The following is a 22,076-nucleotide window of genomic DNA, read 5'->3' on the forward strand; positions in this document are numbered from 1 at the left end:
GACTCTTCTTTGGTTTATATTTCTGGCCAGTTTATGCTTTTAAAGCTAACATAATTTTGCAATATTCTGGTTCAAAAGAATACTCTTTCCACATCAGCTGTTTTTAACGTGGCCATTGTGGATTCCTTGTGGTCATAGTCATGCTGCATAACTTGAAATTAAACTTCAGTGCACAGCATTTTTTTAAGCTAAGAATAGTCTCGATGTTTGGCTCTTTGTTTTCTCTGTTCTATTACTCACTGGCCTTTTCCACATTTAAAACTTCATTTTCCACATTTCACATTCTTGAGCAGAGAGGACAAATATTTAAAGAAGATTTTAGAGGTTTTGAAAGGTGTCTTGCAGGGTTTTGGTTTGTTTTTTTTTTTTTTTTTTTGCATTTGTATTTATGTTTTACAACCTTGTATTAAATATTATTAATCTTAATTCTAACTTTTTTTGAGCCAAATTAGAGTGCTTCATTTCCTTCACTCTGGTCCCAGCACAGAGAAAGGTATTCAAAAAGATGGCTATGAAGACAACAGCAAACCTTCTTAGAATTTGTCAAACAGGCCAGTTAATTAAAGAAAGTAGATATTGGGTTGGCCAAAAAATTTGTTTGCATTTTAACTCAAATGAACTTTTTGGCTATCCCAATATCACGTGTCTAAGTATGCTTGACACCCAGTAAGTGGGTTTTCTCACTAATTCATAGAAAACCCACATATGTGTGGGTAGGTGTGGGTAAGTGATAACATAGGAAGACAACAAAGCTTTTCAAGAATGGGCACACTTCTTTTAGCTGATCTTGCCTCATAGAACTTAGAGTTTTTTCTTTTATACAACATTAGTGCCACATTCTGCCATTTGCAATGGACAATCAGTCAATTTATGAAAATTCAACCCTACCCAGGGATTCTGCCATGGAAGGGTCATCACCCTCTTCTCTTCGTCAGAGTAAGTGACTTTAATTTTCCTTCTGGCATTGGTATATCTTCCAATACTTAGATTTTTCACTTAAATTTGTGGTTTTAAATCATGACTTTGAAGATGAGCAGCAGTCATATGCTAATGTTAAATAAATATAGCATGGCCTATCTGTAGGTAATCACAGATATAGGAAAAATCCCACCTCTTGTAGGTTTGTTATCAAGATAATTTTGTGAAAAGTGAACCTCACTTTTATCACTGAACCTCTGCAGAAATATTCTGTAAGAAACATTCTACATCTGTGAACATATGAACAAAGAAGTATTTTTCTTTGTCTTTTTGGTTTTTTTTTTTTTCGCTTCACAATGCATGATGCATGATCTTTGTTCCCAGACCAGGGTTCAAATCTATGCTCCCTGAAGTGGAGGCTTGGAAGCTTAACCACTGAACCACCAGAAAGTCCTCTTTTGTTTTTTAGTTTGTTTGTTTTTTAACAAAGGAGTATGTTTAGAGATACTTTACTACCTTGCTGTAATAGTAACCTACTTTATCCCAAATTCCTTTATATAATTACTGTAAGTTCCAACGCATTTGCATCCATGATGTTCCCTTCAAAACACTGGAGTGTAGTCTTAATGATTGACATCTTTCACTCTACAACAGGAAGGGAAAAAATGTTCTGAAAAAAAAATGATATTCAAGATCAAAGAGTTGAATATAATCACAATCTGATGTTTTTTAAATTAAAATGTATATCCGCTTAGAAGGAGGTAAGCCACAGGACATGGGAGAATATCACTGATGAAACTATTTGACATTTGCTGAAGTTGGCAATTTTGTGTGAGTGTGATCTAGTATACTGAGTGAAGGAGATAGGGATTCTAACATGAGGTAATGGATTCCGTGGGCTGGGGATGGATGAAAAGAAACTAGAAACTAAGAAGAAAAATATATAAAATTATCATAATATAGGACTGTCTTCTGATGTCTAACCAAATTTACTAATATTGCAATTTTTATCCCACATAATATTCATTTCACAGTGTACTTAGCACATGGGTTGTATCTTTTTAAGATCATTTGGTATAATTTGAAACTATTAAATTATCAACATTCTAAATTGGAGATTAAAAAGTCTTAGGGTTACAAAAGAGTTTGATGATACTTTCATATGGAGTAATGGAAATTTGGAGAATTTTGATAACTACAATGAGAGTTTGGTTAAGCTACGGGTATTTCTTGATGTGAAAGAGCAAGGTTTCTGTTCCCTATTCAAATCAAGCAAAAGTGCAAGAAAGGTGGATGGTGCTGAAAGGACATTTTGGAGAATGAGTATACAGATAGATGGCAAGATTTTCCTCAAAAGCTGCTATCTATGATCCCAAATCAATGGGGCCATAAAATATGTCTCTTTTGATTGCAATCATTATTCCACAACATATCATTCTAAAAGCAAATTTGAAAAACAAAATAGAATAAAGTCAGAACAAAATGCATGATTATAAAACACTTGACTGAAATCAATGCATAACCTAAAAGTTGAGAATTATGTTTTTGGTGACTTTATTGAGGACCATAGCCAAGAAGTTGGCCTCTTAAATAACTCTAAGGAACTTTCCCAAAAGGTGATGGAGGATCCAGGATTTATAGGAGTTTTTGCTTAAAACAAAATGAAAAACATGTAGTTGACTACCAAAAGATGACTGCCGATCACAAAAACAGATGTCTCAAGTGTTAACGATTTTAGTGCTTTTCTACATGTGGGAAGACACAAGAAATCAATCATTCTTATTGAAATCAATCATTCACATGTATTTTAAATACCCAGGCTTTTATCCTATTTTCCCTCTATCCTGAATTCCCCTCAGGCTTCACCATCAGGGCAGCCGCCCGGGTTGATGGCTTTATGGTCGCAACATCTCTGTTTCTTGAAACGGCAGATGACATTCTTTCTCTGCACATTCACCTGGTATTACAGTTATTGTGAAACTACCCCTGAGCTCTTTGGCTGAACTGTTCAGGCTGTGGGAGCTGTGGAATAGTGATTATATTAAAGACGTTTCGGAAAACCAGACAGAGATGTGAGTTGTGAATTATTTAGTTTATAATTTCTTATAAAACTAGATAAGTGTTGGCAAAATGCCTCTAGTGCTTATCTTTTCATCCAAAAATAATCACCTGAGGCAGATGTGCCCAGGTGCTGGGGTTACTGTAAGTGAACAAAATAGTAAAAAAAAATATTTTCTATTTTTGTGTTTATATTACACTGCTAGGAAGACATACATATAAATGAATAAGTATATTATGTCTGGGATGCTATGAAGTGCAAAAGAAAAAACTTTATATATGTATTTATCATTTCCACCCCCTTGGTCTCTGGCTTGTTTATTTTAGCTGCACTGGGCTTTGTTGCTGCATGCAGCCTTTCTCTGGTTGTGGTGAGGGGGGCTATTCTTCACTTGCAATGCGTGGCCTTCTCACTGTGGTGGCTTCTTTTGTTGTGGAGCATGGACTTAGTTGTGCTGTGGCACGTGAAATCTTCCTGGACCAGAGATCCAACTCCAGGCCCTGCATTGGCAGGCAAATTCTTAACCACTGGGCCACCAGGGAAGTCTTCAGAATCCTACTTTAAGATGATTGGTAAATGTTCTTTCCTGCCCCTACCCCTCATTCTAAATCTAGCTCTTTCTTATGTGATCCAAACAACCTTTGCGTTTTTTACCAAATGAACTCAAATGAGTTAACCTGGTATATTTTCTTAACTTCTCAGATGTTTGTCGGGGTCCATGTCAGCATAGATTTTCTCTGAAACTTGGATGTGCTGCGATTATTCTTCTTGCCTTGATTCTGATTGGGTTAACAATTTCAGATAAGTGGTACAAGATCATTTATTTTTATTTTTCCATTTATTCAACTTGTACCATCAATATGACTACCCCAAACTTACTGGAAGACCAATGAAATAAAAAGAGTCATAAAACAGTGCTCTAATAGTGCTCAGCCCATATTCATTCTGAAAGCTTTGGTCTCTGGTATTTCTCTTCCTAATTGTTCTCAGAGTCATCGCAAGAGATTTCACATGTGCTCCAAGAATTTTTTTAAACTTGTAATTATGATAAAAGGGTGACAATAAAAGAAAACTTCCAATTATTTACAGATTTTTTATTTTAAAATATATTTTATGTACTATACCAAAATATTTCAACATACAGTAATACAAAAATTATTGAGCTATTTTACATTCTTTTTACAGATTGTTTTAGATCTTTGAAATCTAGCGAGTATGTTTTATATCTACAGTACATTTCAAATTAGCCACTAATATTAATAACCTCAGATATGCAGATGACACCTCCCTTATGGCAGAAAGTGAAGAGGAACTAAAAAGCCTCTTGATGAAAGCGAAAGAGGAGAGTGAAAAAGTTGGCTTAAAGCTAAACATTCAGAAAACGAAGATCATGGCATCTGGTCCCATCACTTCATTGGAAATAGATGGGGAAATGGTGGAAACAGTGTCAGGCTTTGTTTTTGGGGGCTCCAAAATCACTGCAGATGGTCATTGCAGCCATGAAATTAAAAGACGCTTACTCCTTGGAAGGAAACTTATGACCAGTCTAGATAGCATATTAAAAAGCAGAGATATTACTTTGCCAACAAAGCTCCTTCTAGTCAAAGCTATGGTTTTTCCAGTAGTCATGTATGGATGTGAGAGTTGGACTATAAAGAAAGCTGAGCACTGAAGAATTGATGCTTTTGAACAGTGGTATTGGAGAAGGCTCTTGAGAGTTCCTTGGGCTGCAAGGAGGTCCAACCAGTCCATCCTAAAGGAGATCAGTCCTGGATGTTCTTTGAAAGGACTGATGCTAAAGCTGAAACTCCATTAATTTGGCCACCTCATGCAAAGAGTTGATCATTGGAAAAGACCCTGATGCTGGGAGGGATTGGGGGCAGGAGGAGAAGGGAACAAGAGAGGATGAGATGGCTGGATGGCATCACTGACCTGATGGACATGAGTGGGTGAACTCCAGGAGTTGGTGATGGACAGGGAGGCCTGGAGTGCTGTGATTCATGGGGTCGCAAAGAGTCGGACACGACTGAGTGACTGAACTGAACTGAACTGAACTGATTCATCAGAAATACTTGATTTGTATTTAGATTTTGTAAAGCTTACAGTTTTAAAGTCTTTATTGAACTTGTTGCAATATTGCATCTGTTGTTCCTGTGTTCTGGGTACTTGTTTTTGTTCTTTGTTTTTGGCCAAGACGCTTGCGGGATCTCAGTTTTCCAACCAGGGATCACACCTACTCCCTATGCACTGGAAGGCAGGCTTAACACTGGATGGCTTAGGAAGTCCCTATAGTTTCTTAAGTGCCTACGAAATTTCAGGTTGTCCTGGGCAATGTCTCACATAGGATAGGCACAATTACACTCATTCTGAAGATGGAGCATACAGACAGGAGTGGAAGCAATAAAAAGTTTAAGTAACACCGAGTTACTGAAAGCAAGTAAAAAAAAATGTGAAAGTGAAAGTCGCTCAGCGGTGTCTGACTCTTTGGAACCCCATGGACTATACAGTCCATGGAATTCTCCAGGTCAGAATACTGGAATGGGTAGTCTTTTCCTTCTCCAGGGGCTCTTGGATTCTTTGCCAGCTGAGCCACAGGAAAGCCCAAGAATACTGGAGTAGGTAGCCTATCCCTTCTCCAGTGGATCTGTGCGACCCAGGAATCCAACCGGGGCCCCCTGCATTGCGGGCTGATAAGCAAGCAAAGAAAGTTTCAGTAAATAAGTAAAGTCTTATTTATAGTAGAAGCAAGTAACTCAATCTTTCTGTGGGTTTACTTGTTATGTGTTTGTTTACACTGTCTTCTAAATGGACTGTCTGTTGCTACATTTCTATTGCTTTTATCTTCTGTTCATTTCAAGCTTGTTGAAATCATTTCCAGAAGTGATAAATATAACGTATCCATTTCACTGCAGCTTTTAGTATTAACCTTTTTAATAGTTTCTCTTTATTTACCAGTGATATCCTTAACACAACACTCATCAAAGGAAAAAAAAAAAAAAAAACAGTGTGGAGTCCCAAGAAAACAGGAAAGAAACAACAGGTATATTTTGTGCCTTGAATTTCCTAAGAATAATGGCTACAATTTGATAGATACCATTGCCTTATCTTAGTTAAGGCTAATAACAACCAATACATTAATATAGTCTTATCGCTCTGATTTTACCTTTGACTAAACTGAGACATGGAAAGATTAAGCCACTCATTCAGAGTCATACAAGTCCTATGAAGTGACACTGAGACTTTGGTGGTCTATATTCAGAGCTTATGATTTTAACCAGATAATACTGTCTTAATGAATACTCCTGCCAGGAGAGTCAAGAATTAATTAGTAGTCAAAAACCAAGCTACAGTCATATATTCATTTGCATGGGCTATTTGGTAATTTCAATGAATATGTCAAGCAGTTAACTTTTGCCTGAAGTTAAATAATGAAACATAAATGTGAAATGAATTCTTCAAATTTATTGTATTAATCATGAAGACATTGATCATGTTCTTATAGTTTCTAAATAGTGTGTTTTAATATACTAGTGATGAGAGACTGCAGCAGAAAGTAATCATTTATTATATATCTTGCACAGAAGAGAAATGTTAAGAAACTTGGGAAATCTTTCTAGGAAATGCTATCTAATAGATCCTGTTAATAACCCATCCCCAAGAAGAAGAATTGCAACAAAAAATGGACTGATTCCAATTTGGGAAAAGAGTACATCAAGGCTGTGTATTGTCACTCTGCTTATTTAACTTATATGCAGAGTACATCATGTGAAATGCCGGGCTAGATGAAGCACAAGCTGGAGAAAAGATTGCTAGGAGAAATATCAATAATCTTAGATATGCAGATGGCACCACCCTTATGGCAAAAAGTGAAGAAGAACTAAAGAGCCTCGTGATGAAAGTGAAAGAGGAGAGTGAAAAAGTGGGCTTAAAACTCAACATTCAAAAAATGAAGATAATGGCATCTGGTCCCATCACTTCATGGCAAATAGATGGGGAAACAATGGGAACAGTGACAGATTTTATTTTCTCGGGCTCCCAAATCACTGCAGATGGTGACTATAGCCATGAAATTGAAAGACCTGTGCTCCTTGGAAGAAAAGCTGTGACCAACCCAGACAGCATAATAAAAATCCAAGACATTACTTTGCCAACAGAGGTCCTTCTAGTCGAAGCTATGGTTTTTCCAGTAGTCCCATATGGATGTGAGACTCGGACCCTAAAGATAGCTGAGTGCTGAAGAATTGATGTTTTTGAACTGTGGTGTTGGAGAAGACTCCTGAAAATCTCTTGGACTGCAAGGAGATTAAACCAATTAATCCTAAAGGAAATCAGTCCTGAATATTCACTGGAAAGACGGATGCTAAAGCTGAAGTTCCAATACTTTGGCCACATGATGCAAAGAGCTGGCTCATTGGAAAAGACCCTGATGTTGGGAAAGATTGAAGGCAGGAGGAGAAGGGGATGACAGAGGTTGAGATGGTTGGATGGCATCACTGACTTGATGGACATGAGTTTGAGCTAGCTCTCGGAGTTGCTGATGGACAAGGAAGCCCCATGCTGCAATCCATGGGTTCACAGAGTCAGACAAGACTGAGTAACTGAGTTGAACTGAATAGGCAAATATATAATTTAGCATTAGAATTTTTTATAACTTTTCTCCATAGTATTTGCCATTAACTTATGAATTATTATTCGCTTTCAAGTATATTGTTTCAAGTGTATTTTTTAGATGATTTTGATATTGTTGTCCATGGAGTAGAAAGAGCACTGGTGAGGAATTTAACGAATCCTAGAAAGAGTTTTGTCTCTCTCACCATCTGCTTGTGTGGACTCGAACAAGTTATTCTGTCTGTTAGTGTTTTAACAGGTCACTATTTTTCAAATCTTGGTAGCAGAATGAACAATGGTCTCAAAATCTTCACAGTTATATTAAATGCTAAATACATAATTGTCCTGACAGCGATGAGCAAAGTCTTTCCTGAATATATGACGACTAGTGCATGTATGGTTAGTGTTAGTGGGGTGGGGACAGGTTAAAAACATAACATTTATTTCTTCTTCCTCTTTCTTGCTTAATTGTTCCCCTTCTTTCTTACTTTAGAGAGACCAGTTCTGTCAATGTGCCCAATGCCTTGGCAACAAATCCGAGATGAATGCTTGTATTTCATAAAGCTTCCAAACCTTGGAATGACAGTCTAGCTGACTGTTCCACAAGAGAATCCAAGGTAAGGAAGAACTCGTAAATAATTAAGTAAAATACTTTAATACAACTTAGCACTGACTTCTAGCCATATCAAGATCTTTGTGCTTTAGCCTTAAGGGTCCTATGCAGATGAAAATATCAACCTTGACTTCAAGAAGCTCACAATCGTAGAGACTAAATAGACACGTAAACAAAATAAATATAATGTAATGAATACAACAATATAAACATAAACATTTGTATATATTAATATATAAGTGAACAAATAGAAATATCACAAATAAGGATTAATTAATGCCAACAGGGAGTCAAGAAAGGCCTCATAGCAGAGGTGATACTTGAACTGGGTTTCAGAGGATGAGCATAAGAATGTAAACCAGCAACAGATGAACAGATTCAATATTCAGTCATTTCTTCTGTTTCATTTACAAAGACTCATACAAAACCTGAAAAACGAAAAAGGAATTCTGTTTTGGATTGGATTAAATTTTACATTACTAGAAAAGAACTGGAAGTGGATAAATGGATCCTTTTTAAACTCTAATATGTGAATATTAGATAAGCTAACTTTGATATTCAATTCACAGCATTTACATCAATTGGCAAGATAGTAACATTGCTATTGAAGACTGAGATTTATAGTTAATAGCCTGAGAAGAAGAATGATTCTGAAGTTGGTTAAAAAGTTCTATATATGAAAACACACCAACCCTTTGTCACAACATATATTTTATCTGAAATGGAGTTTTAGGATACAAGGAATAGACCAATTCCTTTGGGAGGGACACACACAAAAAAGTTTTTCAAAGAATAAAATTTAAAAAGAAAGAAATTTCTAGCTAGAAGATACTGACACAAAGAATTGTTAAATAGTTTTTCAACCTGTGGGACCACATACCATAGTGGGCCATGCTGGAACGATAAATACGAGAAGAAAAATATAGCACGTATCAGAGTATGTGGAATCCAGATATTTGGGAACTAGCCAAACTGTGATAAATATTGGAGCCTATTTTAACCAGTAGTGTAGAAAAAGGGTTGTTTGAGGAGATGTAATAAACCTGCATAAGCCACAACAGAGCTATTTGCCATTGCTTTTTCTTCCATTTTATTGATTTATTTTTGTCTGTGCTGGGTGTTCATTGCTGCTCAGAGTTTCCTTTAGTGGCTCAGAGTAGGGGCCACTGTCTAGCTGTGGTGTGCGGGCTTCTCACTGTGGTAGTTGCTCTTGCTGCAGAGCACAGCTTCTAGGGCACTTGGGCTTCAGTAGTTGCAGTGTACGGGCTCTAGAGCACAGACACGACAGTTGTGTTGCACAGGATTAGTTGCTCCACAGCATGTAGGATCTTCCCAGATTAGGGATCGAACCTGTGTCTCCTGCTTTGGCAGGTGGCTTCTTCACTGAGTCGTCAGGGAAGCCCTTGCAATTTCTTTCTGGTTGTCTCACTATAGTCTCTTATTGCAAGATGGCCAGGATAACCGTGAGTGCTTTAGGATTGATGTTACAAATTAAATTACAAATCTTTAATGGACTTCATCATTTTTGTACATCAAAGGGCAGGACACTATTTTTCCCTAGAAAGTGAAAGAGTTCAGGCATCCAACCCAGTTTCTGAAAAGAATTTTTGTTGAGTTTTTCAGCACACATGACATTGTGTTATGCGTTTTTGAGTCTGCAAAATATTTATTAACATTTGTATAAATTACAGTTAAAATCAATTCTTTTTCTCATTCAAAACACCAAGACATTGAAGTTTAAGACCTAGGAGCATATTCAAGTTTACCCAAAATATAGTAATACTTTATTGTGTGGAAAGTTACCAAACACTGAGTTATGTTGGTTTAATGACCAAGTTTTCATTTGTTTGACTCATTCTAAAATATAGTATTTTTTTAAGTGCAGTACTTTAAAATGAATTTTTTTTAAGTTTTGCTTTACAATACTGTATTGGTTTTGCCACACATGAATATTATTTTTAAATAAGTGTTCTGGACTAGAATAAACATATTAAAAGGCAAGTGTATTTTGTTAAATAAAATCTGTTATGAATTTTTATTTGTTTTACAGGGATTATTATTGACATATAAATGCAACTCTGATATTAGCTTACTTTCTTTGTCATTAGAAAAGATTAATTTTGGTTACATGTGTGTATGTTTCTTACTGGGGCATTATGTTTATTTTAGGAGGGAGGGAAAGATGGCGGAGGAATAGGACGGGAAGACCACTTTCTCCCTCACAAATTCCTCAAAAGAACATTTCAACGCCAAGCAAACTCCACAAAACAACTTCTGTAGGCTGGCAGAGGACATCAGGCAACCAGAAAAGCAGACCATTGTCTTCAAAAACAGCTAGGAAAAAATATAAAAGACCAGAAAGGAGACAAAGGAGGTGGGGAGGGAGCTCTGTCCCGGGAAGGGAAGCCCGTCCCGGGAAGGGAATTTTAAGAAGAGAGGTTTCCAAACACCAGGAAACACTCTCCCTGCCGAGTCTGTGGCGAGCCTTGGAAACACAGAGGGCAACATAACAGGAAGGAAAAATAGATAAATAATTAAAACCAACAGATTACAAGCCCAACAGTAACTCCCCCAGCGGAAAAGCAGCACAGACGCCTGCATCCGCCATTGGGAAGTGGGGGCAGGGCAGGGACGCGCGGGAGGCGCCGGCTGCAGAGCTTTGTAAGAATCGGGCAGGAATGCCCCACGCGCAACCAGAACGATCTAACTTGGGCTAGCAAACCAGACTGTGGGATAGCTACCACGCGAAAACCTCGAACATAAGACACCGCCAGGACCGAGCACAGAACAAAGGACCGAATGGAAAAAGCCGGCTGCAGACCATCCCCTGCCGGGAACAGGCAGCCAGAGCTGAAAGGACTGGAAAGGGGCAATTGCAGACCTGGAGAGACTTTACTTACCTAACTGCAAGCAGGCTCCTTTGCTAAGACTTCTGGGGGTGCTGGACAGTCACAATCTGCCTCACGGGGGACACCAGCGGTCCACCCAGAAAGCTGAGCAGCAGCGGCAGAAAAGGTGACAAGCCGCTCGGACCCGGGAAAGGCACAAAGCGCAGTCATAGCCGAATCTGTGCCTCTGAGGGCTGCCTGAGCGCCGAACCTGAGCGGCTTGGACCGGGGAAATGCACGCAGCCTACGGCCGGCCCCAGACGGTTCCCGGCTGAGCATCGTAGAGCCGGAGTGGTTTGTGCGCTGCGAGAAAGGACAGGTCAAGCGGGGCTGAGATACTGTGTGCACACAACAGTGCTATTTGTTTGCAGCATCCCCCCTCCCCACAGCGCGACTGAACCAGTGAGCCTAAAAAACCAGCAAACAGAAGAAGTTAAACAGAGGGAACCACCTTGGAAGTGATCCCACATGGCCTATAACATCAGAGAAGGGCCAGATATATTTTTGACTATTTTTAAAATCATTCCTTTTTTTTTTTTTTTTGCCTTTTTTTGTTTGTTTTTTTCTTTTTTCTTTTTTTTTCTGACTTTTTTAAATTGTTAAGTCTTCTATTTCTCCTCTGATTTTTATTTCTATAACCTATTATTACTATTTAAAAAAAAAAAAGACTTTTTTTCTTTTAAGGCAAACACCATATATAGTCCTTGGATGGTTGTTGGTGGTTTTGTTTGTTTGTTTGTTTGTTTGTTTGTTTTTTAATAATTCCTTTTTTTTCTTTCTTCCTTTTTCCTTCTGCTTTTCTTTAATATTGTATCTTTGAAAATCCAACCTCTACTCTAGATTTTTAATCTTTGCTCTTAGGTTTTTGTTGTCAATTTTGTACATTTAAAAACCCAAACTTCACTACCCAAGTTTACCTGAGAGCGAGATTACTGGCTTGACCACTCTCTCCTCTTCTGGACTCTCCTTTTTCTCCACCAGGTGGCCTCTGTCTCTTTTCTCTCTCATCTCTTCTCTAACCAACTCTGTGAATCTCTGTGTGTTCCAGACGGTGGAGAACACCTAAGGAACTGGTAACTGGCAGGATTTGTCTCTCTCCTACTCATTCCTCTCTCTTATCCTCCTGGTCACCTCTGTCTACTTCCTCCCTCTCCTCTGCCCCATATAACTCTGTAAATACCTCTGAGTGGTCCAGACTATAGAGCGCACATAAGGAAGTGACTACTGGCTAGCTTGCTCTCTCCTCTTTTGATCTCACTGCATCTCATTCCAGTTACCTCTAACTACCGCCTCCCTCTTCTCTTCTCCTTGTAACTCAGTGAACCTCTCTGAGTGTCCCTTAATGTGGAGAAACTTTTCATCTTTAACCTAGATGTTTTATCATCAGTGCTGTATAGATGGAGAAGTCTAGAGGCTACTGTAAAAATAAAACTGAAAACCAGAAGCAGGAGGCTTAAATCCAAAGCCTGAAAACGATAGAGAACGCTTGAATTCAGGGAACATTAAGCAATAGGAGCTCATCAAATGCCTTCATACCTACACCGAAACCAAGCTCCACCCAAGGGCCAACAAGTTCCAGAACAAGACATACCACGTAAATTCTCCAGCAATACAGGAACACACCCCTGAGCTTCAATATACAGGCAGTTCAAAATTATCCCAAAACCTTTGATGTCTCATAACCCATTACGGGTCACTCCACTGCACTCCAGAGAGAAGAAACCCAGCTCCACCCACCAAAACTCCAACACAAGCCTCCCTAACCAGCAAGCCTTGACAAGCCACTGATACAACCCCACCCACAGTGAGGAAGCTCCATAATAAAGAGAACTCCACAAATTACCAGAATATTAAAAGGCCACCCCAAATGCAGCAATATAACCAAGATGAAGAGACAGAGGAATACTCAGCAGGTAAAGGAACAGGAGAGTTGCCCTCAAACCAAACAAAAGAGGAAGAAGTAGGGAATCTACCGGAGAAGGAATTCCGAATATTGATAGTGAAAATGATCCAAAATCTTGAAATCAAAATGGAATCACAGATAAATAGCCTAGAGACAAGGATTGGGAAGATGCAAGAAAGCTTTAACAAGGACCTAGAAGAAATAAAAAAGAGTCAAAATATAATGAATAATGCAATAAATGAGATCAGAAACACTCTGGAGGCAACAAATAGTAGAATAACGGAGGCAGAAGATAGGATTAGTGAAATAGAAGATAGAATGGTAGAAATAAATGAATCAGAGAGGAAACAAGAAAAACGAATTAAAAGAAACGAGGACGATCTCAGAGACCTCCAGGACAATATGAAACGCTCCAACATTCGAATTATAGGAGTCCCAGAAGAAGAAGACAGAAAGAAAGATCATGAGAAAATCCTTGAGGAGATAATAGTTGAAAACGTCCCTAAAATGGGGAAGGAAATAATCACCCAAGTCCAAGAAACACAGAGAGTTCCAAATAGGATAAACCCAAGGCGAAACACCCCAAGACACGTATTAATCCAATTAACAAAGATCAAACACAAAGAACAAATATTAAAAGCAGCAAGGGAAAAACAACAAATAACACACAAGGGGATTCCCATAAGGATAACAGCTGATCTTTCAATAGAAACTCTTCAGGCCAGGAGGGAATGGCAAGACATATTTAAGGTGATGAAAGACAATAACCTACAGCCCAGATTACTGTACCCAGCAAGGATCTCATTCAAATGCGAAGGAGAAATCAAAAGCTTTACAGACAAGCAAAAGCTAAGAGAATTCAGCACCACCAAACCAGCTCTCCAACAAATTCTAAAGGATATTCTCTAGACAGGAAACACAAAAAGGGTGTATAAACCCGAACCCCAAACAATAAAGTAAATGGTAACGGGATCATACTTATCAATAATTACCTGAAACGTAAATGGGTTGAACGCCCCAACCAAAAGACAAAGACTGGCCAAATGGATACAAAAACAAGACCCCTCTATATGTTGCTTACAAGAGACCCACCTCAAAACAAGGGACACATACAGACTGAAAGTGAAGGGCTGGAAAAAGATATACCACTCTAATAGAGACCAAAAGAAAGCAGGAGTGGCAATACTCATATCCGATATAATAGACTTTAAAACAAAGGCTGCGAAAAGAGACAAAGAAGGCCACTACATAATGATCAAAGGAACAATCCAAGAAGAAGATATAACAATTATAAATATATATGCACCCAATATAGGAGCACCGCAATATGTAAGACAAATGCTAACAAAGGGGAACAAATGCTATGAAAGGGGAAATCAACAATAACATAATAATAGTGGGAGACTTTAATACCCCACTCACACCTATGGACAGATCAACTAAACAGAAAATTAACAAAGAAACGCAAACTTTAAATGATACATTAGATCAGTTAGACCTAATTGACATCTATAGGACATTTCACCCCAAAACAAAGAATTTCACCTTTTTTTCAAGTGCTTATGGAACCTTCTCCAGGATAGATCACATCCTGGGCCATAAATCTAAACTTGATAAATTCAAAAAAATCGAAATCATTCCAAGCATCTTTTCTGACCATAATGCATTAAGATTAGATCTCAATTACAGGAGAAAAACTATTAAAAATTCCAACATATGGAGGTTGAACAACACATTTCTGAATGACCAACAAATCACAGAAGAAATCAAAAAAGAAATCAAAATATGCATAGAAACTAATGAAAATGAAAACACAACAATCCAAAACCTGTGGGACACTATAAAAGCAGTGCTAAGAGGAAAGTTCATAGCAATACAGGCATACCTCAAGAAACAACAAAAAAAGTCAAATAAATAACCTAACTCTACACCTAAAGCAACTAGAAAAGGAAGAATTGGAGAACCCCAGAGTTAGTAGAAGGAAAGAAATCTTAAAAATTAGGGCAGAAATAAATGCAAAAGAAACAAAAGAGACCATAGCAAAAATCAACAAAGCCAAAAGCTGGTTCTTTGAAAGGATAAATAAAATTGACAAACCATTAGCCAGACTCATCAAGAAGCAAAGGGAGAAAAATCAAATCAATAAAATTAGAAATGAAAGTGGAGAGATCACAATAGACAACACAGAAATACAAAGGATCATAAGAGACTACTATCAGCAGTTGTATGCCAATAAAATGGACAACGTGGAGGAAATGGACAAATTCTTAGAAAAGTGCAATTTTCCAAAACTGAATGAGGAAGAAATAGAAAATCTTAACAGACCCATCACAAGCACGGAAATTGAAACTGTAATCAGAAATCTTCCAGCAAACAAAAGCCCAGGTCCAGACGGCTTCACAGCTGAATTCTACCAAAAATTTTGAGAAGAGCTAACACCTATCCTCCTCAAACTCTTCCAGGAAATTGCAGAGGAAGGTAAACTTCCAAACTCATTCTATGAGGCCACCATCACCCTAATACCAAAACCTGACAAAGATGTCACACAAAAAAAGAAAACTACAGGCCAATATCACTGATGAACATAGATGCAAAAATCCTCAACAAAATTCTAGCATTCAGAATCCAACAACACATTAAAAAGATCATACACCATGACCAAGTGGGCTTTATCCCAGGGATGCAAGGATTCTTCAATATCCGCAAATCAATCAATGTAATTCACCACATTAACAAATTGAAAAATAAAAACCATATGATTATCTCAATAGATGCAGAGAAGGCCTTTGACAAAATTCAACATCCATTTATGATAAAAATTCTCCAGAAACCAGGAATAGAAGGAACATACCTCAGCATAATAAAAGCTATATATGACAAACCCACAGCAAACATTTTCCTCAATGGTGAAAAATTGAAAGCATTTCCCCTAAAGTCAGGAATAAGACAAGGGTGTCCACTTTCACCGCTACTATTCAACATAGTTCTGGAAGTTTTGGCCACAGTAATCAGAACAGAAAAAGAAATAAAAGGAATCCAAATGGGAAAAGAAGAAGTAAAACTCTCACTGTTTGCAGATGACATGATCCTCTACATAGAAAACCCTAAAGACTCCACCAGAAAATTACTAGAGCTCATCAATGAATATAGTAAAGTTGCAGGATATAAAATCAACACTCAGAAATCCCTTGCATTCCTATACACGAATAATGAGAAAGTAGAAAAAGAAATTAAGGAAACAATTCCATTCACCATTGCAACGAAAAGAATAAAATACTTAGGAATATATCTACCTAAAGAAACTAAAGACCTATATATAGAAAACTATAAAACACTGATGAAAGAAATCAAAGAGGACACTAATAGATGGAGAAATAGACCATGTTCATGGATCGGAAGAATCAATATAGTGAAAATGAGTATACTACCCAAAGCAATTTACAAATTCAATGCAATCCCTATCAAGCTACCAGCCACATTTTTCACAGAACTAGAACAAATAATTTCAAGATTTGTATGGAAATACAAAAAACCTCGAATAGCCAAAGCAATCTTGAGAAAGAAGAATGGAACTGGAGGAATCAACTTGCCTGACTTCAGGCTCTACTACAAAGCCACAGTCATCAAGACAGTATGGTACTGGCACAAAGATAGACATATAGATCAATGGAACAAAATAGAAAGCCCAGAGATAAATCCACACACATATGGACACCTTATCTTTGACAAAGGAGGCAAGAATATACAGTGGAGTAAAGACAATCTCTTTGATAAGTGGTGCTGGGAAAACTGGTCAACCACTTGTAAAAGAATGAAACTAGGTCACTTTCTAACACCGCACACAAAAATAAATTCAAAATGGATTAAAGATCTAAATGTAAGATCAGAAACTATAAAACTCCTAGAGGAGAACATAGGCAAAACACTCTCAGACATAAATCACAGCAGGATCCTCTATGATCCACCTCCCAGAATTCTGGAAATAAAAGCAAAAATAAACAAATGAGATCTAATTAAAATTAAAAGCTTCTGCACAACAAAGGAAAATATAAGCAAGGTGAAAAGACAGCCTTCTGAATGGGAGAAAATAATAGCAAATGAAGCAACTGACAAACAACTAATCTCAAAAATATACAAGCAACTTATGCCGCTCAATTCCAGAAAAATAAACGACCCAATCAAAAAATGGGCCAAAGAACTAAATAGACATTTCTCCAAAGAAGACATACGGATGGCTAACAAACACATGAAAAGATGCTCAACATCACTCATTATTAGAGAAATGCAAATCAAAACCACAATGAGGTACCACTTCACACCAGTCAGAATGGCTGTGATCCAAAGATCTGCAAGCAATAAATGCTGGAGAGGGTGTGGAGAAAAGGGAACCCTCCTACACTGTTGGTGGGAATGCAAACTAGTACAGCCCCTATGGAGAACAGTGTGGAGATTCCTTAAAAAATTTCAAATAGAACTACCTTATGACCCAGCAATCCCACTGCTGGGCATACACACTGAGGAAACCAGAATTGAAAGAGACACATGTACCCCAATGTTCATCGCAGCACTGTTTATAATAGCCAGGACATGGAAACAACCTAGATGTCCATCAGCAGATGAATGGATAAGAAAGCTGTGGTACATATACACAATGGAGTATTACTCAGCCATTAAAAAGAATACATTTGAATCAGTTCTGATGAGATGGATGAAACTGGAGCCGATCATACAGAGTGAAGTAAGCCAGAAAGAAAAACACCAATACAGTATACTAACACATATATATGGAATTTAGGAAGATGGCAATGACGACCCTGTATGCAAGACAGGAAAAAAGACACAGCTGTGTATAACGGACATTTGGACTCAGAGGGAGAGGGAGAGGGTGGGATGATTTGGGAGAATGGCATTCTAACATGTATACTATCATGTAAGAATTGAATCGCCAGTGTATGTCTGACGCAGGATACAGCATGCTTGGGGCTGGTGCATGGGGATGACCCAGAGAGATGTTATGGAGAGGGAGGTGGGAGGGGGGTTCATGTTTGGGAACGCATGTAAGAATTAAAGATTTTAAAATTTAAAAAATAAAAAACTAAAAAATAAAAATAAAATAAAATAAAATAAAATAAAAATTATGTTTATTTTATTAATGCTTGCATGAATGCATGCAGGCATGCATGCATGCTAAGTCACTTCAGTCGTGTCCGACTCTGTGCTACTCCATGGAGAGCAGCGCACCAGGCTCCTCTGTCCACGGGATTCTCTAGGCAAGAATACTTGAGTGGGTTGCCATTTCCTATTTTATTAAGGTTATTATAAAATTGGAAAACTCTGAGGTGTTTATGAGAAGAAATACAGGCATAGTTGATAGATTAAATGTGATTGAACATTCTATTTTATTTTGAAGAGTAAAGTAATGGTTTTATTAAGACTGTGGTCAGGTAAATCTGGAAGGTATCATATGATAGTAAAAAGAGCAGCAGTTAGACACTGCTTTTATTCAGTGCCCTAAACTAGACAGCATATTATAAAGTAGAGACATTACTTTACCAACAAATGTCCATCTAGTCAAAGCTATATCTTTCCAGTACTCATGTATGGATGTGAGAGTTGGACTATAAAGAACGCTGAGTGCAGAAGAATTGATGCTTTTGAACAGTGGTGAGATCCAACTAATCTATCTTAAGGAAATAAGTCCTGAATATTCATTGGAAGGACTGATGCTAAACTTGAAACTCCAAAATTTTGTCCACCTGATGTGAAGAACTGACTCATTTGAAAAGACCCTGATGCTGGGAAGGGTAGAAGGAAGGAGGAGAAGGGGAAGACAGATGAGATGGTTGAATGACATCATCAGTTCAGCAGACATGAGTTTGAGTAAACTCCGGGAGTTGGTGATGAACAGGGAGGCCTGGAGTGCTGCAGTCCATGGGGTCACAAAGAGTCGGACATGACTGAGTGACTGAACTGAATTGAACTGAACCCTGGTTTTCAAGTAAAGTAAAACACAGAGTGATAATTTTTTTCACAGGACTGCTTTTGGGATTAAAGAAGTTAACACTAAAGAACTAGGCAGAGATCTGGTCAAAGCGAGCCTGGGAAGTCACCAAGGGCCTTTTGGAAATGGGCTTGATCAGTTGAGCATTAAAAAAGTTATCTTGAAAGTTGAAGGGACCAGAAAGGTGAAAGAGATAAAATAGCAAAAGAGACTTTTTCTATTATTCTCTTGAAAGAAATGCTGAGGTGACAATGTCAGGCACTAGGAGGGAATCAGGTGGACTGCTCAGGGCCAAGGGGCCTTATGAAGAACTGGAACTAAGGAACAAAGAAAATCTGTGATGGAGCCCTGCCCACCATACCACTTCACTTGCAATTTAGGACAAGCAGGTGAACATCTTGTGCATACTCCATCCTGGCATGCCAGTTCTGTGTTGCCATCCCATTCTTTGACGGCTACTCACACCACATCTGCAATGAGCCACAACACTCCTGCATCTTTGGAAATAATACAACATTGATCACAGCAGACACTCATGAACTGTTTGGAACGGGAAAAAAGGAACCTTCCACTACATACAACATGAACTGAACCTCCTTTTCTGGCCACATTCAAAGTCTGCAGAATTTGTGTGTCTGTACCTACTTACTACATTTCCTGAGCACATACTCTGTTTAAGTCTGATCACACTTCTATAGGTATCATCTCAATGCCTCCCAAAATACTAGGTTGTTATATCCTAAATATTTAAGAAAATCAAAGTTCAGTGAAAGCAATCAGTTTTTCATGTGGTATGTTAATAGGAGATTCAGTTTCCAGTTTTCAAAGCTTCATTTTGTATATATCAGGATGACATTTCTGTTTGGAATGCTTCGCTTCCAGTGAAGATGAACTTGCAAGTTCCAGATGTTTATATGAGCTTTCTATTAAAAGTTTATATTTATGACTGACTGTGTAGTTATCACTGTTCAGTTGCTAAGTCGTGTCCCACCCTTTGTGACCCCCATGGACTACAGCTCTCCAGGTTCCTCTGTCCTCCAGTGTCTCCCAGTTTGCTCAAATTCATGTCCATTTGAGGCAGTGATGCTATCTAACCATCTCATCCTCTGCCTCCCCCTTTGCCTTTGGCCTCAGTCTTTCCCAGCATCAGGGTCTTTTCCAATGAGTTGGCTTTTCCCATCAGGTGGTCAAAGTATTGGAGCATCAGTCCTTCCAAAGCTTTGGCATCAGTCCTTCCAAGGAATATTCAGTGTTGATTTCTTTTAGGATTGACTGACTTGATTTGCATGCAGTCCAAGGGACTCTCAAGAATCTTCTCCAGCACCACGATTTGAAAGCATCAACTCTTCGGCACTTACTCTCTTTATGGTATAAATTTCACATCAGTCATGAGTAATGGAAAAGCCGTAGCTTTGACTATACTGACATTTGCTGGCAAAGTGATGTCTTTGCTTTTGAATATGCTGTCTAGGTTTGTCATAGCTTTCCTTCCAAGGAGCAAGTGAAAAGAAAATGAAAGTGGAAGTGTTAGTCCCTCAGTCCGGTCTGACTCTTTCCCACGCTATGGATGTATCCCTCCAGGTTCCTCTGTCCATGGAAATGGAATTCTTCAGACAAGAATACTGGAGTGGGTAGCCATTCCCACGAGCAAGTGACTTTAATTTCATGGCTTTAGTCATTGTCTACAAAGATTTTGGAGCCCAAGCAAACAAAGTCTGTCACTGCTTGCATTTTTTCCCCTGCTATTTGCCATGAAGTGATGGAACTGGATGCTAAAATCTTAGTTTCGAATGCTGAGTTGCAAGCCAACTTTTTCACTCTCCTCTTTCACCCTCTTTCAGACGCTTCTTAGTTCCTCTTCACTTTCTACCATTAGACTGTTTACTTATCCAATGCTTAATAACTGAGCATCTCGTTGTTCCTGAAAGTTAAAGAAAATACTGGCTGGATGAGGAGAATTATGTGAGAAAATCATGAACACTAAAGAGAGTCTTTTCTTTTACTCCGCAGATTGCCCGTTTCTGGTAATGCTATAGAAGATGACTGTGTTTGCCTATCAAGGACACAATTTATTTCTGATCACTGTGCTGCAGAAAATAGATGGATCTGCCAAAAAGAACTAAAACCTGTCAGAAATAGAGCAATATGTTCTTTCAATTGACTAGACATCCCCCTCCATCTGTTTAATTTCCATTTCAGATCTCTACCATTTTAACTGTATATATTGTCATAGTGGCTCCATGCACATTTTGTGGTACAAAGTGAACACACACTGAGAATTCTAATTTTTGTGAATTTTACAAAAGTTCATGTCTAACCTCCTTATTAAATAACTGAGACAACATATACCTAAAGAAAAGATGTCTCAGGGCATGTGCTGAGTCGGATAGGTGGATCATATGGTAGTTCTATTGATATGTTTTTTAAGGAACTGCCATACCGTTCTCCACAGTGGCTATATCATGGGACTGGATGTCATTATCTTGGTTTTCTGAATGTTGAGTTCAGTCAACTTTTTCACTCTTCTCTTTCACTTTCATCAAGAGGCTCTTTAGTTCTTCTTCACTTTGTGCCATGAGGCTGAAGTCATCTGCATATCTGAGGTTATTGATATTTCTTCTTGCAATCTTCTTTCCAGCTTTTGCTTCATCCAGTTCAGCATTTCGCATGATGTAATCTGTACATAAGTTAAATAAACTGGGTGACAATATACAGCCTTGACGTACTCCTTTCCCAATATGGAATCAGTCCATTGTTCCATGTCCAGTTTTAACGGTTGCTTCTTGACCTGCAAACAGACTTCACAGGAGGCAGGTCAGGTGGTCTGGTATTCCCATCTCTTTCACAATTTTTCACAGTTTGTTGTGATCCACACAGTCAAAGGCTTTGGCATAGTCAATAAAGCAGAAGTAGATGTTTTTCTCTAATTCTCTTGCTTTTGGATTATGCAACAGATCTCTGGTTTCTTTGCCGTTTCTAAATACAGCTTGAACATCTGCAAGTTCTTGGTTCATGTGCTATTGAAGTCTGGCTTGGAGACTTTTGAGCATTACTTTGCAAGTGTTGTGAGCTTAGCGCAATTGTGT

General features: G+C 38.2%; 1 pseudogene; it reads left to right on the forward strand.

Annotated features, from left to right (window-relative positions):
- On the forward strand, window positions 852-21,447 carry LOC102183233 (annotated as a pseudogene).

This window comes from Capra hircus, chromosome 5 (assembly GCF_001704415.2).
Source record: "Capra hircus breed San Clemente chromosome 5, ASM170441v1, whole genome shotgun sequence".
In the NCBI taxonomy this organism is placed as follows: Eukaryota; Metazoa; Chordata; class Mammalia; order Artiodactyla; family Bovidae; genus Capra; species Capra hircus.